Genomic DNA, 12,729 nt, shown 5'->3' on the forward strand with positions numbered 1-12,729 from the left:
CAAATGCCGGGTCTGGAGCAGCTGAGTAAAAGGAAGGACTGAATAGGTTCAAAATTTATTCCTTTGAGCGAAGAAGATCGACAGGAGATCTGACAGAGGTAGACAAAATTATGTGGGGTAGAGAGAGGGTAAATGCCAGAAGTCGTTTTCGACTGAGGTTGGGTGGAGCTACAAGCAGAGGTCATGGTTTAAGGGTTGAAGATGAAACGTTTAAGAGGAACATGACAGGAAACATCTTCACTCAGAGAGTCGTGAGAGTGCGGAACAAGCTTCCAGCTACACGTGTTACATGCGAGTTCGATTTCAACCATTAACGGACAGTTTCGATGGGAACCCCGGTATAGCTCGACTGGATTAGGTAGTTTAAATGGCTCAGCCGAAAGGCCTGTTTTGGTGTTGCTCTTTTCCATGTCTCCGTGATCGTAAATTCATAGCAAATACCACCAGTTGATTAAATACAGATCGGAAAACATTATCAGGTTTAATTATTCACACCTTAATTCCCATAGAATATACTAACACCTAGGATATGGTATGAAGTTGTTACACAGTGACCCTACCCACTGCACCACAGACTCCCTCTCTCAGACCTTTCGTATCCATGGTAACACACTAAATGCTGGGGACGCACAGCAGAACCGGCAGCACCGATGCAACTGAGGTCGAGGTTTCGTACCGAGACCCTTCAGTGGGGCAGGAAAGGAAGGAAGGGGGGAAGACTTTAGATTATTGATTGATTCGGAAGATGCGGGCTGTTGCTTTGTGAAACTCGGAGCTCAGGTATGTTTGGAAGCAGGTGTATGGTCCCGCATTCCTCAGAAAAGGGAGCGGCCTTTCTGCTGAAATCGATTCCAACCAGTTCGACGATTCACTCTCATTCGGCTGTGAACGAAGTCAGTTTACTATTGTGTTTAACCAGTTCTGCTGCAGGGAGGAGTGATGGAATCTTCAGCGTAATTTAAAGGAAACCTGGGGTCTCGAAACCGCATCGAAAATGCCGGTGACATTTACAGCAGTCTTTGCAGAGAGGTTCCAGCATTTCATTTTTACCTCAGACTCGCATCATCTGCAGTGCAACTAAATATATAAAAACATATTTTAGAACTTTTAAATAAAATAATAGATATGGAGGACCTGAGTTATGGGGACAGTTTGAATAGATTCGAAATTTATTCCTTTGAACGAAGAGGATCGAGAGGAGGTCTGACAGAGGTAGACAAAATTATGAGGGGTATAGATATAGTAAATGCAAGCAGTCGTTTTCCACTGAGGTTGGGTGGAGCTACAAGCAGAGGTCATCGTTAAGGTTTGAAAAGTTTAAAAGGAACATGACGGGAAACATCTTGACTTAGTGGGTCGTGAAAGCGTGGAACGAGATGCCAGCTACACGTTACATTCGAGTTCTATCTCTGCCTCAGAGAGACTGCTTGGATGAAAGAGGTATGGAGGGATTTAACCCAGGTGGAGCTCGATGGGATTGGGCAGATTAAGAGGCGCAAACGAAAGGCCTGTTTTCGTGTTGTACTTTTCCATTTCTCTGTGATCACTAATTCATAGCAGAGGAAACGGGTTTATTAAAATAAAGATTCGAAATCATTAATTATTCACAGCTTAATTCCCGAAGAATATTCTAAAACCTGGGATATGATTTGAAGTTGTTTCACAGTGACCCTACCCACAGCCCCACACGCTCCACCTCGCAAATCTTTCGTAACCATGGTAACACACAGAATGCTGGGGAATCTGAGCAGGACCGGCATCATCTATGTCACTGAATAATCAGTCGAGGTTTCGAGCCGAGACCCTTCAGTGGAAAAGGAACGGGGGGGGGGGGTCGTCTGATCGTTGATTGATCTGGAAGATGCGGGTTGTTGTTCGGTGAAACTCGGAGCTCAGGTACTTGTAGAAGCAGATGCTTGGACCCGCATACTAGACAAAACAGGGAGCGGCCTTTCTGCTGAAATTAAATCCGACCTGTTTGACAGTTCACTCTCATTCAGGTGTAAAAACACAAACTTGTATGATATAGTTAATCATTCCTGCTGCAGGGAAGAGCGACGGAACCTTTGGTGAGACAGAAAATGCCTAGGACCTCCAACTCGCAATGATACCAGTTAGAGTTCCCGTTCTGTTTGTTGCGAGTTTCCTGCATTTTACTTATTACCTCTGGCTTCCATCATCTGGTTGTTCTACAAATATTTTCACAATTCCTTTAAATTAATCTGTCTGTGGCATCCCTAACTTGGACATTCTTAATAAAATAAACATTAACTTTGCTATGGAATATCCACCGTTTCCAGTTACAGTTACCACTAACCTTCTCAAAGTTGTTAATATAACCGAGAGGGTGAGGGGGATGAAAAGGAGGAGAGTGCTGTGTAGATTGAGCGTTTGGAGCAGGCGGAAGGGATGAGGCAGGATGGGGGTGTGGAAGCTGGAGAGGGTGAAGGGAGGTGGAGGTGGAGAGTTAGTGTCAGGGGCATAGAGAGATGCAGAAAGAGAGCGGACAGAAGGGGGATTGGTAAAAGGAAAGGTCAGGTCGAAGGGGGATGGTGGGGAAGAGTGTGAGAGAAACAGAGTGTCAGCGATCGGGGTAGGGTGAGTGAGAGGGATAGATCATAGAGAGCTGGAGTGAAAGGAGGAGAAAGGGAATGAGAGAGGTAAGGCCGAGGGGTAGTGAGAGGCGAGTAGAGAGGGAGTGACAAAGGGAGTGAAAGTGGGGATGGAGGAGATGGGCGAGTAGGCTATGGTAAGAGAGCTTGGTTATGGATGGAGACGTATACACGAGTGGGCGAGCACGAATGGGTAAGCGACAGACACAGGGACCAAGCAGCGGTGAGTGCATGGGGACTCCAGCAGAGCAGGATGAGTGAGATAGGCGGTGAGGAGGGAGGCGTGGTCAGCAATGGAGTGAGGAGGAAAGGGTGGCAGACTGGGGCAGTGAGAAAGGGCGGGTATGTGAGAATGGCGTCAAGGGGAAAGAAGTGAGGCAGACGGGTTTGAGGCCCAAGAACTGAAGGTGTAGGTTTCGGAGGGTGTGAGCATGAGTAGGGGGAGATAAAGGAGGGGTGAGGGTGATGGGTGACACGACAGTCCGGCGAATTGGAAGTGATGAGAGAGAGAGGGATGGAGAAGAAAGCAGGGTGATGTAGAGCCGTGGTGAGGACACAGGGATTACTGGGAGAGGCGCTGTCTGGTCTGGATTTATCACAGTGCTAAAGATGTTAGACATGGCTGATCACAGAACAAATCCACCGTGACATTACGGCTCCCCGTCACCGTATTCCATACGGGGACTGACACCGTGCACTGTGCACTGCATATCCCATCGCCCACCATACAAATGTCTGTACCACACACCGGGAGTTTTACTGTCCACGGTTCCAGGTCTTTGTTCGGACTGTTAATCTACCATGTCTCACTGACCTGCCCTCCACCCCCTCCCATCCATGTACTCATCCAACCTTATCAAATAGATGTTGTTAAGACCTCAGAAAAAGTAAGGATTCAGCAGGCGGTATATGCTGGGACTAATGTTCCGGGTTTCGTATATTGCAACGCAGCAAGTATTGAAGGAAAGGCAAATGACGTATTGTAGCCATTAGACTTGGTTGCAGGACTGGCAGAATTGGCAGCTCAATATTCAGGAGTTCCGTCGTTTTAGACGCAACAGAGTGAGGATGGGGAGCCTAAAGGGGGTTTGGTGCGTTACTCGCCAAGGAATATGCCATGCCGTTGCTTAGTAAGGACAACTTGTAGAACTCGTCTAGATAGAACATAGAGTAGCACAGCACTGGAACAGGACATTCGGCCCACAGTTATGTGTCGTACCACCAGGAAAGGTAATCAAAACACTAATGCCTTCTACCTACGCCAATCTTCCTTGCATCCTTGTGCCTATCCAATCGTCTCTTAAAGCCTCTAATGTATATGCCTCCTCCACCATACCAGACAGCACATTCCAGGCACTCACGTCTCTCTGAGTAAAAGAATATCCCTTACATTCCCGTTGAGCCTACCCCCTGTCACCGTCAATTCATGCCGTCTGGTATGCGACATATCATCGTTGGGAAACAGACACTCTGTGCCTACCCTATCTATGCCTCTGATAATCGCTTAACCTCTGTCAGATCTCCCCTCAGCCTCGGTGCTCCAGTGACAACAACCCGTTTATCCAACTTCTCGTCACAGCTCATACTCACTATATGGAGCAGTATCCGTGTAAATCTGTTTGCACCCTCTCCAAAGCCTTGACAAGCTTCAATAGTGCAGCGACCAGAAATGTACCAGTACTCTAGATATGGCCTTAGTAGTGTTTTATAAAGTTGCACTTATCCACCTTAATACTGACAAAGGGGCCCAACACTTCCTCATTACCATTTAAACTTTGGTATTCATTTACTCTGCACTGACTTCCTGGTGCTCAATATAATTTTCCCTAGTAAACACTGAAGCAAAGTACTCATTAAGTACCTCAGTCACATTATCTGCATCCAATTGACCCCTCCCCCACTTTATCCTTGCGTTCATTCTCCCTTTTCCTGAGATCCATCAAAATGGATTCAGTGTCTATCCTCTCCATTCTCTCTTCCCAGTGTGCAGCTGTAAGATTGTCCCTGATCAGTCGTGCAGCCACCCCCACTTTTACCTCCTCCATCTTTTCTAAAATTTCGAAAACCTGGTACACTCCTGGCCCTCTCTCAACCGAGTTTAAGTAATGGCTACAGCATCGTAACTCCATGTACTGATCCATGAACTATGTTCAACGTTCCCACTCTGCATCCAGGAAAGTGTAGCCCCTGTATCCTTGAGTCGACCCACCCTCTCCCTAGCTAGCCTCCTGCTCTTGATGTATGTAAAATGCCTGAGTACGCTTTACGTGCATACCTTAATCCTATTTGCCAAGAAATTTTCATGGCCCCTCTTTGATTTCCTAATTCCCTTTTCCGTTGTTTGATCCTAACTTCTGAACTTTACATATTTTCTTTTCCTTCTTGACTAAATTCCTCACCTCTCTGGATAAATCCATTCTCGTGTCTATGACACCGAATCTGTAGAAGTGAGGCAAAGGAGACGTGATACCATGGATGTAATGGAGATTATGGATGTGTAAGTGTTTGGGCAAAATAGGGTTGATAAATTCAAAGCGACTGACAATCTGATCCCTTGGACACTGAGGGAGGCGTGTGCGGAAATTGCAGGGACGTAGCCGATATGTTTAAATTATGCTTCGCAACAGGAGAGGAACCAGAGGATTAAAATATAGCTAATTTTGCTCCACTGGTGGAGTGGCATTGGAAGGATCGGACTTATGATTATTTGAATATACAGAACTGAATAGGGATATTCAACATGACTTCGTATGTTCCAAACAATCTTATCGAGATTTTCGTACAAGTTACAAGGAATGTTGATGAAGGCAAGGCTCAGGATATCTTCTACATGGAACTTAGCAAGGCATTTGACAAGGTCCCGCATAGGATATTGGTCGATAAACTTCATTCCCTTTGCTTTCAAGGTGAGGTCGTAAATTGGAGTAGAGATTGGGGGAAGGCTGATAGTGGTAGCAGATGGTTAACTGACTGACTGAAGGCCTGACTGGTGGAATGCCGCCGCAAGGATAGGCGCTGATATCCGTTGTTGTTTTTCATCTATATCAATGATCTGGATGGTAATTTAACTGTTCGGCAAATTTGCGGAGAACTCCAGGATTTCGAATGTATTTCACAGCGAGGAAGAGTACCAGCTTGGAGCGGGATCTGCATCAGGTGTAAAAATGGGCTGATAACGGCAGATGGAATTTAATACGACCTGTTGCACTTCGGTAGGATCAACCAGGGTAGGGTTTACACAGTGAACAGTAGGGCACTGATGAGTGCGGTAGAACAAAGGCGTCTGTTAATACAGGTCCACAATTCACGGAAAGTGGCTAGATAAGGTAGAAAAGTTTTTGGTACATTGACCTTTATAAAGTAAAATGTTCAGTACAGTTCAGTTCAGTAAAGTGTTCAGTTCAGTACATGATATGTTGAAGGATTTTAAGACGTCAATGGGTTCCGGTTTGGAGTATTCTGGGCAGTTTACGTCACCTACCTACAGAAAAGATTTAATGAAGATTGAAGGAGTACAACAAAAATGTACAAGGATTTTGCTGCGATTGGAGATTCTCAATTTTCAGGGAAGATTGAATAGGTTATGACTTTGCTCTTTGCAACGCAGCAGATCTGGGGGAGATTTAATGGAGGTCTACAAAATCATGGTGGGTATAGATGAGGTAGATGAGATAAAGTGATGAGAGAGTGAAGGTTAGGTGAGGGAAGTGACGTTCCCATTTTAATCAGCACACAATTCTCTCCCTGGCGCTAATTTTCGATGAGTACGACACTCGCTCCAAGACGACCATTCTAACACCAGTTCGTCCATCACTCCCTCAATAGCGCCCATTTTCAATCAGCACATCACTCCCTCCCTGGGTAAAACTTCTGGCCATTTGGGAGAGCCGAATTTCCGGAGAAAATAATCCACAGTTATTTCCGGCTAAATATTGCTTGTGAAATGAAACCCGCTGTTAACCGCGGGCGAGAGAGGTTCTTGTGACAACAGTTATCCGAATGGAAATACAATGATCACTCAATATTAGTTTTAATAAATGAATGTTAATAATCTGCACTGAATCCGGAGACGCTTAGAAAATCTTTGACCAGATTTATTCCAGTTGATTGTGAATATATATATATATACGAAGATATTTGGTTTAACTTCCGCAGAAAGGCTGTACCTGAACTGGTGAGGGATGTTTGAGCCGAGTTTGTACCTACGCCGGGCAGTCCGCTTTACATACGGGACTGAGCTCAGACCCTCCCAGAACCCGAACTGGATTTTCGTCATCTCATCTACTGAAACACCAGCAATTTCACACTGGTTCGAGGCCGATCACCTGCTCAGACATTGGGAAGAGATTATCTCAGTCATCTCCACCAAATGTGCATCACTCAGTTCACACTGGGGAGTGACTGTTCACCTGCTGTGAGTGTGGAAGGGATTCTCTCAGTAATTAACCTTGTGGTTCACAATAGGGAGAAAGTTTCAGTAAGCTGCATACTGGATATTTGTCCATCCCCATTGCTGAATGCAATTTCGAGAGTGACTGTCGGTGCTGAACTCTGCAATTATTGCTGCTGCTCACCACACCCAGTTCTGCACCCTGGTCACCAGGCATGGGTGGAGTTTCTTCTACTGCATATTCACCTTTAATGGGACTGGAGTTTAATATTCTGGCTCTGAGACAAATAAATCAGTTCTATTTTGAACTCTGTCTTCAGAATCTGTTGAATTTATAACACTGCTAGTGCATAGTAGAGGGTCAACTCAGGCCAGCTGGACCCTGCCAGTGATACTGTTCCAGGTCAATCCTTTTAAATCCTCCCCTGTTGTTCACCTCTCGCTCTGCCAGTGGTGATGGGTTCCAAGCAGTCACCATCCTGTGGGTGAAGAGGTGTCCCTTGAATTTCCTGCAGACTGAAGAAGCCGAGCTGACTGCAGTCCTGCCTGAGATGTTCTTCGCCCCTCAAATCTCTGGGCTGAGGAAGAATGACATTGGTAGTTAACCTCCTTATTCATGGATCATTTCCACATTATGGGTCATTTTCCCTGCTTCTGAAGGGTTATGAAAGCACTCTGTCCCCTAAAGACTGAAAGCGGAATGGGGAACCATCTGTCGGATGTTCAACGGAGCAGGGTCAGAAACCAGAGGCAAATCGGCACAGGGCAGACTTTGGGGCTCGGCGATGATCAGGGTAAAAACGTATGATGAGGAGAAGGGAATCAGCAGCGGAGCGTGGCAACGAATGACAGAGTAGCAAGATTTGGAAGCTGATTGACAGAGAAAATAATTTGGTTGACTGATGACACAAACAATACCTGTGGTGAGGTGCTCCACGTGTCGAGGAACGTGTGTGTTGGGAACGGTTTTATCTATTGGGGGGAGTTGTTCCTGCTTGTTTATCCTGTAATGTTATATCTGGATGGTTATTATGAGTTGTCCTGTCTGAAATAATGCATTGATTATCATGTAATTTGTAAGATTTTGACTCTAAAACTGGATCACGCTTGAATTTATGGTGGCTTTTTGAAGTGATGGAGGTCATTCATCAGTTTGTATTTTAAAGCAATATGTTGGTGAACGATATTTGCCACTTGATTGTACTTTTGTAAGTAATACGATTGAGTTAAACTGCTGCAGGATCCTGGATTGTGTTGGATTGTGTCTGGTTTCACTTGGCATTTTGTGCACTTACTGCCTTGTTTGTTTGTATCTGATGTATTTTTGATTTTTTTTTACATTTTGTTAACCACCTCGTCCTGTATTTCTGCAAGGAACCCCTCTGTTTCTGGGAAGAGGTCTCCAACTCTCAGTCAGGTGCTCGATGCTTCCCTGTCACCGTCTAGTCTGCTCAGATCGTTGGGATGTCTCCCATGGATGGTCATACTCATTCAACTGGTTAATGTTTTCTTCCAGAGTGAAGACTCATTTTTCTGAGTTGGCCTCTCATTTAAGTTTTCTGGTCTGTATTTCTTATTACGATTGCATATCCACACATGGAGTGCTGAATCCAGTTCATGTTTGTTGAAAAAAAATACTTAGAAGTTTCATCTGACTGTTCTGTGATTTTTTTTCAAGTGTATGATTTCCCTCCCTCCTGTCCAAAGTCTAAGTGGGTTTGAGTGTAAATAGTCCTTTCTAAAGTTGCTATTTATCTTTGTAAAGTTGCTAATTGAAATGGGACCAAGATATTTTTATTAAAGAAAAATCAATGTCGGTATTGATGAAGGTGTTTATTGCATTTGTTGTATTTGTTAACTATTGAGCTCTGTTTGACAGGGTTTTTTTAAGCCTTGAACTAAATTTTGTCAAAGGTTTTCCCAGATACGTGGGAATCAAGAGTCCTGATGAAGGGTCTTGGCCCGAAATGTTGATTCCCATCCATAGATGCTGCCTGACATGCTGAGCTCCTCCAGCACTTTGTGTGTAGTTCTCTAGCATTTGCAGGTCCTCTTGTTTCTCAGATACTTATATATTTCTTGAAAGAATAAGCCAAGAACAAGCTGCTAATTGGGTTGTGTGGCTCTGTTGGTAAAATATTAAATAAAATCATTGGAAAGAGGTGGCATGGGGTTGGAAGGTGTAGAAGCTCCTTGGGTAGAATTACCGAGCAGCAAATGTAAATAAAATCCCTGATGGGAATTGTATAGAGACCTCCAAACAACAGTGTGGTCCACAAATTAAATTGGGAGATAGAAAATGCGTGCCAAAAGGGCAATGTTACAATGGTCATGGAGGATTGTCATGCAGGTGATTAGGAAAATTAGGATGGTGTTTGGCTCAAGAGGAGGAATTCCTAGAATGCCTACAAGATGTCTTTTTTTTTAGAGCAGCTCGTGGTTGAGCCCACTTGGGGATCAGCTGTTCTGGATTGGGTGATGTAACAAACCGGAGTTAATTAGGTCACTTAAGTTCAAGGAACCCTTCTGGACAAGTGATCTTAATATGATCAAATTCACCCCGACATTAGAGAAGGAGAAGCTAAAGTCAGATGTGGAATATAGAGAATTGGAGCGGCATCAGAGAAAAATTGGTCAAAATTGATTTGAAAAGAACACTTGCAGGGTGAAAACAGAGCAGCAACGGCTGGAATTTCTGGAAGCAATTCGGAAGGCACAGGATATATACATCAGAAGGACGAAGTGGAATTCCAAAGGTAAGGTGACAAAACCGTGGCTGATAAGAGAAATCAAAGAAAACATGAAAACCAAAGAGAGGGCATAGATCAAAAATTACTCGGAAGTTAGATGATTGGGAAGCTTTTAAAAACCAACAGAATGCAACTAAAATAATTAAGAAGGAAATGATGGAATACATAGGTGAGCTAGCCAGTAATGTTCAAGAGGATGCCATATTTTTCTTCATGTACATATAGTGTTAAAGAGAGGCTGAAGTGGATATCAGACCTCTGAAAAATGATGCTGGAGAGGTAGTAATGTGGTGGGGGTGCATGGGAATGGCAGATGAACTGAATAAGTATTGTACATCACTCATTACTCTGCCAGGAACACGGAAGTCCCAGATGTCAGTGGTCAGAATGTGTAAAGTAACGTTACGCAGGGGAAGGTTTTTGGGAAACGCAAAGGTCTGAAGTTAAATAGTTCACCTGGACAGGTTGGTGTACACTCCAGAGATCTGAAAGAGGTGGCTCAGGAGATGTGGCGGTATTAGTAGTGAACTTTTGAGAATCGTTAAGGAAATTATATCCTGAGAAGATTCTTCCTTCATTACTCCCATTCTCCCAGTTTCACCTGCCATCTACCACTTCTTCCATCCCTCTCACCCCCACACTTCTTCCTCTGATGTCTCATTTCCCCCCCCCCCACCCCCTGTCCTGATGAAGGGTCTCGGCCCGAAACGTCGACTGTTTACCATTTCCCATATACGCTGCCTGGCCTCCTAGGTTCCTCCAGCATTTTGTGTTTGTGTTGCTTGGATTTCCAGCATCCACAGATTTTCTCCTGTTTTTGATAAAACAAAAGCGGGATCACGTAATATAGCAAGAAAACAGTGGGAAGTGAGAGGATTGGAAAGCTTTTACATAACCAACAGGAGACAACGAAAAGAAGACACACAGGAGGGAGAAGATGAAAAATTAAAGTAAGTGAGCCAATAATATCAGTTATCAAGAGCTGTTCATACATATAAATAGTAAAAGAGGGCGAGTTGATATTGTACTGCTGGAAGATGACGCTGCCGATCGAGCAAAGAAATAGCGGCCGAACGTAACAAGTATTTTGTGTCATTCTTCACTGTATAAGACTATAAGATATAGGAGCAGAATTAGGTCATTCAGCCCATCAAGTCTGTTCTGCCGTTCTATCATGGATGATCCCGGTTCTCACTCAACCCCATGCACCTGTCTCCTCGGCATATCCTGTAATGCCCTGACTGATCAGCAAGCTTCTGGATTCTGCCTTAAATGTACCCACAGACGTGTCCCTCACCGCCGTCTGTGTCAGAGAATTCCACAGATACACTGCTCTCTGACTGAATAAGATTCTTTTTAACGAAACTGAAAGGTCGCTCCTCAGTGTTGAGGCTGTGTCCTCTGTTATCGCAACCCCCACCATACGAAAAGTCCAGTCCTCAGCCACCCTTTGTAGACTTTTCCCACATTCGGTGAGTTTCAGTGCGATTTGCCACCCCACTACCCGCATTCATTAATCTTAGGTCAGTACAGGTGTACAGGCCCAAGGCTGGCAAACGCTCCTCATATCTTAACCCCTTCATTCCCGGAATCATCTTCTTGAATATCCTCTGGACTCTCTCCAACGACAGCATACGTTTTCAGAGATATGGGTTACAAATGCTCTAATTGCGGCCTAATATGGTATTATAAACTACCAGCATTATCTCCTTGCTTATATCTTCCACTTTACTCTAAATAAATGCCAGCATTGCATTTGCTTTCTTTACACAGGCTCGTCCTGTAGATTAACCTTCTGCGTGGCTTGCGCCATGATTCATATTTCCTTCTGTACTTCTGTTGTTTTAACCTTCTTCCCAATCAGATAATAGTTCACTATTGTTCCTTTTGCTAAGAAGCACTATCGTACATTTCCCATCTGCCACATTTTTGCTCATTCTTCAAATTTGCCTGTGTCCTTCTGCAATCACATTGCTTCCTCAGCACTATCAACGCCTCCATCTATCTTTCACAAATCTGTCCCATAGCCCAAGCTTCGGACGGGCTGCACGTCCGGATTACCTCGGTTGAGTCAATCATAATTTGCACAAACTTTACTGAATGACAGGACACCATTTAAAATTGTTACTGACAATTTTATTTATTTAGGTATAAAAATTACCAAGAAATATAAAGATTTATTCAGATTGAATTTTTTACCTATGCTTCATCAAATTCAACAACTTACTACAAGATGGTCTCCTTTATCCTTATCATTGGTTGGTCGCATCAATGCTGTTAAAATGATGATTTTACCGAAATTTTTATATTTATTTCAAGCCTTACCAATTTTTATTCCTAAGTCTTTTTTTTGATAGCATTGATTCAAAAATTTCCTCATTTGTGTGGCAAAATAAAAACCCCAGATTAAGTAAAAAACATTTACAGAAATCTAAAAAAGATGGTGGTTTAGCTTTACCTAATTTTAGATTTTACTATTGGGCGAATAATATTCGAAATTTAATATACTGGAAACTAGATTTAGATTTACCATTGTGCCCACAGTGGGTAAATTTAGAATGTAATGATGCACAAGGATATTCTTTATTTTCTGTTCTTGGTTCCTCTCTCCCTGTTGATTTAGTTAAACTTAATAAACAGATATCTAACCCTATTGTCAAACATACATTACGAATTTGGTTTCAATTTCGTAATTTTTTTACTCTAAAAAACTTCGTTCTTGATAGCCCTATCTTACTTAATTTTTTCTTTAAACCTTCTTTAACAGATCAAGCTTTTAGCATATAGAAAAGGAAAGGTTTAATATGTTTTCGCGACCTTTTTTTCTGAAGGTAGTTTGATGTCTTTTGATCAACTTTCTAACAAATTTAAGTTACCTAAATCTAATTTTTTTAGATATTTACAAATTAGAAATTTTTTGTATAATGTTTTACCATACTTTCCTAATTCAACTTTGATAGATTTTTCAGATATGATT

This window comes from Hypanus sabinus, unplaced genomic scaffold, assembly GCF_030144855.1.
Source record: "Hypanus sabinus isolate sHypSab1 unplaced genomic scaffold, sHypSab1.hap1 scaffold_302, whole genome shotgun sequence".
NCBI lineage: Eukaryota > Metazoa > Chordata > Chondrichthyes > Myliobatiformes > Dasyatidae > Hypanus > Hypanus sabinus.